A 6,153-nucleotide genomic window follows, 5' to 3' on the forward strand; every position below is an offset into this window, starting at 1 on the left:
ATTCCGTACCCACCGAGGAGAACCTACCCAATGGTACTTCCACACCACAAAATTTGACCGGAAATTTTATTGCCAAATCCGCCTTTATCCAATTAGTCGAAAGGAGCCAATTTGGGGGGATGCCTAGTGAAGACCCTCATTCTCATATGGAAACATTTTGTGACTATTGTGATGCGATTTTTCAAACCGGTGTAACTCAAGACCAAATTCGATGGGTCTTATTTCCCTTTTCTCTAATTGGCACCGCGAAACAATGGTTGAAGGGCCTTGATAAGGCCACTCTCGGAATTGATTCTTGGAAAAAGTTGGCTCTAACTTTCTACAAAAAGTTCTACCCACCGGAAAAGACTAACATGCTAAGAGCTCAAATTACGGGTTTTAAGCAAAGAGATGAAGAATCTTTGTATGAAGCTTGGGAGCGGTTCAAGGGAATTTGTCGCTCATGTCCTCACCATGGACTTAGCGAGTGGTTCTTGGTACAACAATTTTGGAACGGTATATATGAGGATTCAAGGAACATTCTCAACATGGGATCAAATGGAATGTTCACCGAAGTTGATGACAATCAAACTTGGAACAAAATTGAGGAAATGGCGGTCCATAACTCACAATATAGTAGACCTCGCAAGGCTACTAGAGGAGGAAAGCATGAAGTGGACTCCGTTACTCAATTGGGTGCTCAACTTAGTGCTCACATTGACACAATCAATTTGAAGTTTGAAAAAGCTATGGCTAGACTTGAAGAAGTCTCAAAATCACCAAAGCATCATGTTAATGCCATGACGGCATCTTCATCAATCCCAAGTGGGATATGTGAGAATTGTGGAACTTTGGGACATGACCAAAGTGAATGTAGGGGAACAAATGAACAAGTGAATGCTTTCCAAGCATACAAGAGTGGTACCCCTTATTCCAACTATTACAATGAAAACACCAAATTCCATTCAAATCTCTCATACAAAAGCCAAAATGTTCAAAACCCTCAAACAACATACACCCCACCTCCCATGAGAAACCAAAATCAAAGGCCCTTTTACAACCAAAACCAAGGTTACCAAAATCAAAATCCATACAATCAACCAAATGACCAAGGTTTTGATGTTCAAAAAGAGGTCCTCCAAATGCAAAAGAATCAACAAGAATTTTTCACTCAAATGCAAAAAGATAGTCAAGCAAAGAAAACCACCATCAACAACATTCTAGCTCACACCAAAATGTTGGAAACCCAATTGACTCAACTAGCATCTTCAAGCTCACAAAGACAAAAGGGGCAATTACCGCCTCAAAGTAATCCCCCAAGACATGAAACGGTTAGTGCCATTCACTTGAGAAGTGATACAAGGTATGAAGCACCGAAGAAGTAAGTTGAGGATGAAGTTGTGGAAGCTAGTGATAAGGAAGAAATTGTGCAAAGCTCCAAAGATAGAGAACCATCAAAAGAATAAATTTCAAAGAAAAATGAAGACAAGGTCAAGGAGAAGCAGCCCATTGTGATTAGACTTCCTTTTCCAAGTCATCAACCCAAGCCCAAATTTGATGACCAACTTGGAAAGTTTATGGAAATTGTGAAGAATTTGGAAGTATCAATTCCTTTCACGGAATTAATCAATCACGTGCCGGCCTATGCGAAATACATGAAAGACATCCTCAAAAAGAAGAAGTCGATCCGGAAGCTTGAGACTATCGCCTTCACTAAGGTGAGTAGTGCAATACTTCAAGGGAATTCACCTCTAAAACTAAAGGATCCGGGAAGCTTCTCAATACCGTGTACCATTGGCGACACCACGATCAACAAAGCCTTATGTGATCTAGGGGCTAGTGTGAGTGTTATGCCATACTCGGTGAGTAAAAGGTTGGGGATGGGAGAGCTTAAATGCACCAATATCACACTCCAAATGGCCGATAGATCGACGAAGACACCATTAGGGATATGGGAAGATGTTCCCGTACGAATTGGGAAGTTTTTCATCCCGGTGGACTTTATCATTGTTGATATGGAGGAAGATTCCAACATTCCAATCATTCTAGGAAGACCCTTCTTACACACCGCGGGTGCGGTGATTGATGTGAAACATGGAGAGCTCACTCTAGAAGTGCGAGATGAGAGTATAACTTTTAATCTTGACAAGACTATGAGAGCTCCCCGTTTACATGAACCGTGTTTTATGATCGATCATTATAGTCGGAAGGATGAATGGAAGAAGTCGGAACTCCAATGGAAGAAGAAAATTGAAGATGCTCCGTTCAAAGAGCAAGTGAATTGTGACAAAGAGAGCTTGCAAAGCTCACCAAAGTCAAGCAATGAAGAAGATGGCGTTATTGGCCAAGAAAAGGAAATGGGAGAGTTGTCTCCATCAAATCAAGAGATTTTCAATGATCAACTTAATGAAGTTTGTGGTCTTTGGGACGACGAATTTGAAGGGATTTTTAATCCCTACATTGGTAATGCCATCGATCAAGAGCGATAACAAGGGCCAAGGTCTATTGAAGACCTCTATCATGATAATGAACAAGCGTTTGATTACTTTTTCAAGGTGTTGAGCAACATCAACAACACCTTGAACATGCCGCCTTGACATCACATCAAGAATGAGAGTTTGGTGGAGTCCTCCCTAAACCACCATTTGTAAATATTTCTAACTCCCTAACTTGCATTTCAATTCTTATATTGCATTTTTGTCATTTTTGGATTTTTATACTTTGATCAAGATAATTATCATGTTTGAGAGAAGTGAAGGAGGGACTAATAATTTAAATTAATGTGTAGTGCTTTAGCTTAGTGTGGGGATGGCAATTGCCTAGGCTATCCATGCCTTAGTAGTGCCCCCACAATGAAGAACACGAGATATGAAGAAGAATGAAAAATGACAAGGGATATGCAAAGTACACGGATGGAACTGAATCGGGTAAAAAGGGGTCGAATCCGAGCGGATTCAGGAGAATCCGCCCGTCTTCAGGCAATCCGGGCATATTGGGTAGAAGACGCCCGTCCTCCATGAGCTGAATTTTTGAAATTTCTGACTGTCAAAGACTCCGGGCGTCCTGCAGTCAAATCCGCCCGTCTTCATAAAGCCGCCCGTCCTGAAAGAAAGACGCCCGTCTTTTTGGCTGAGGAAAACAAGAAAAATCCCTGTAAAGAAATCCGCCCGTCTTCTGTAAAAGACGCTCGTCCCGTGTTTTCAAATCCGCCCGTCTTTGTTCAAAGACGCCCGTCTTTAGGCGAGTTTTTCCCAACCCAGAACAGGCCAAATCCGGGCGTCCCGAGCAAAAACCGCCCGTCTTGCCCCTGCATTTCAAATTTTTCGGGTTTTATAAACCCCCTCCCACATTCATTTCTTCATTACTTCATTCATAACACTACTCTTAAACCCCTTAACTCCCAAACCCTCATCCTCTCCATCACAAAAACAAGATTCCTCAACAACATTCACCAAAATCAAATCAAAACATTCTTTTAGCAACAATTTTCAATAAAAATCAAAACCAAGCACAAAATCTTCAACCTTTGAGTCGATTTTTGAATTCATAAAGGCAAAGCCTTTCATTTTTAAATCTATTTGGGTGCACTAGAAATTGAAGATTTTCACTATTTTCTTGGTTTATTTATCAATGGCAAGGACTAAGGGAGCAACAAAAGCAACAAAGGCAAAGGCACCAAAGGCAAAGGCACTCTCATCAAGACAAAAGAGTCTTCAAGCAAAGAAAGCATTGGCTATGGTGGTAGCTAGCCCAAACTTGGAAATGCAACAACAACAACCTCCCATGGAAGCAACAACATCTTCTACTCCGGAAATTGCTCAACTTTCGAATTATCCGGAGGTAATTTTCATTTCCAAATCCCATAGGGACACTTTTGCCAAGTTTGCTAGGGAATCATTTCTATCCACCAAGTTTATTTGTGAAGATACCTTAGATAAGTTGGGTGTCCTTGAGCAAACTAGAGCCTTCTTCAAAGCCATGGGGTTGGAGAAATTGTTTGAATCAAAAGAATTGACATACCCCTCCCTTACCTTAGAATTTTCGAGTTCTTTGAAAGTTAACAAGGTTGAGACTATGGATACCATCGAGTTTCGTCTAGCTAATGTTAGTAGGCGCATCTCCTTTGAGGAAATGGGTAAAGCTTTGGGTCTTAGTGATTCACCGAATTATTTTAAGAATGTTGGCAAGTATGACCCCGACCCTCTTTGGGAGGCGATTTCCGGAAGGAAATTTGAGGACTTTCATGCTAGTCGCGCTCTATTAGTCCACCATCCGGGCATTAGAGTGTGGCACAAGGTCATAGGGAACACCATCATTGCAAGAAAAGACACCAACCATTTCACCAAACTCGATTTTGTTCTTCTTGAGTCGGCTTTGAAAATTGGAAGGGAATTCACCAAGCCTTTCAACTCTCTAAGGCTTTTGGTGGATAGATGGCTAAATATTGATTGTGGGAAAAAAGGCACTACCGTTATTGTGAATGGAGGCCTAGTCACTATTCTAGCTAAATACTTTGATCCAAACTTCAACAAGGATAGCAAGTATGAGGCAAAAGAGGGTGGTCATCTCATTGATATTAATACTATGATATACAAGTACAAGTGGGTTACCCATAACACTCTTGACACCAAGTATGGATGGCTCACTAGTGAGGCTAGATCTTTCACTTTGCCTTCAAAGATTTGTCGATTAAGTGTCCACCAGACCAACTATCTACTTCCCCTTTCAAAAGAGGCCGAGTACATTATCCGACAACAAAAGGGTGAAATTGAAATGCCCTCCTCTTCCATTGTCACACCAACCTATCCTTTCGAGTACCAAGAGTTCATGCCCGAAGGTGTTGAAGCAAGAAATGATTATTTGACTCTTCTCATGCAAGAGATGCACAAGCAAGCTTTCGTGGATCGGAAAAATGCTTACTTAGCCCAATATCCACCCCTCCTTCACTTAGCTAGGCAAGGACTACTTGACCCTTCATGTCCTTTGCCTAGTTGGGCGGATAGGGAAGTCTTCTTTCCGAGTGCATCTAGGGTTGTTCCGGGTGATAATGAGGTTGTCGGTAATGAAGAGGATGATGATAACATTGATGAAGAAGCTAGTGGAGAAGGAAAAGAGGATGATGAGCAAGGTGAACAAGAAAGTGAAGAAGAAAGTGGTGATGAATCCACTTCTAGTGAGGAAGATGATGATAGTGATGATATGATGGAAGATTAGCAAGCTTTATAGGCTCCTACCCTCTTGAGGTTTGTCTATTTCTCTCTTTGTTTTATTTATTAATCTTGATCATTGTTGGAGTAGTCCTAGCACCATTGAGGACTAACACCTCGGCCCCATTGAGGTGCTCTCATTTTATTGTTCCCACCTTTCAAAATCCAAAATGACAAATTAATTTCATGCATTGCGTAGTGTGTGCATGAACTACACCCAACCTTAGGACATTAGCAATAATGTCTAGATCGGTTTGGGGACGTTAATTCATACACAACGGGAGGTAATCTAAATTATCCTCTCCGTCATAAACAAAAACCATGCATCATGTAGTGTAGACTAGTGTAGCTTGCATTTAGTGTAGAAATCATGCATCATGTTTGCATAATTTCCCATCATTTTGGCCATTGAGGACAATGCCCATATTAGTGTGGGGATGGGGAATTCTAACTTAACTTTTATTCAAAAAATCCAAAAAAACTGAAAAATTTCGAAAAACCATAAAAATTTGAAAATTGAAAAACCCAAAAACAAGTTTATTTCCTTTTTAGTGTAGTCATGTATATATTGTTGTATATATTGTGTTTGTTCTATCCTTGTTCACATTCATTGACTACGCCACATCCGAGACATGAGGATCATGAAGACCGCATGGTATGATCTTTCCAATCTCCTTTTTCCTCTTTATGTTAATGACTATGTGGCTTTATTTTGATTGATGCGGTATAGCAATGTGAACTTAGGACTTGCATTTAGTTTATATGTCATATTAGTTGATAGAATCACTGGCATTAGGATGTATATATTAGTTGCATCATGGCATATAGTTGCATTTAGATGAAATATTTTGAAAAGTGCCTAATTGAGAACTTTGATAAGAGCAACTAAGCCATTACAAATACTTTTTCAACTTAAGACTTTGCCTACTAGAATGGTTGTAAAACACCCTAGATTGTGTCATACTAG

At 40.4% G+C, this 6,153-nt stretch overlaps 1 non-coding gene across 1 annotated transcript; it reads right to left on the minus strand.

Moving 5' to 3' along the window:
• Nucleotides 1-353: 353 nt before the first annotated feature.
• LOC141625910 (small nucleolar RNA R71) lies at nucleotides 354-460 on the minus strand. The gene has a single exon (XR_012535653.1). It is a non-coding gene; the product is annotated as a small nucleolar RNA R71 (small nucleolar RNA).
• Nucleotides 461-6,153: the final 5,693 nt, after the last annotated feature.

Source organism: Silene latifolia, chromosome X (genome assembly GCF_048544455.1).
Source record: "Silene latifolia isolate original U9 population chromosome X, ASM4854445v1, whole genome shotgun sequence".
Classification (NCBI taxonomy): domain Eukaryota; kingdom Viridiplantae; phylum Streptophyta; class Magnoliopsida; order Caryophyllales; family Caryophyllaceae; genus Silene; species Silene latifolia.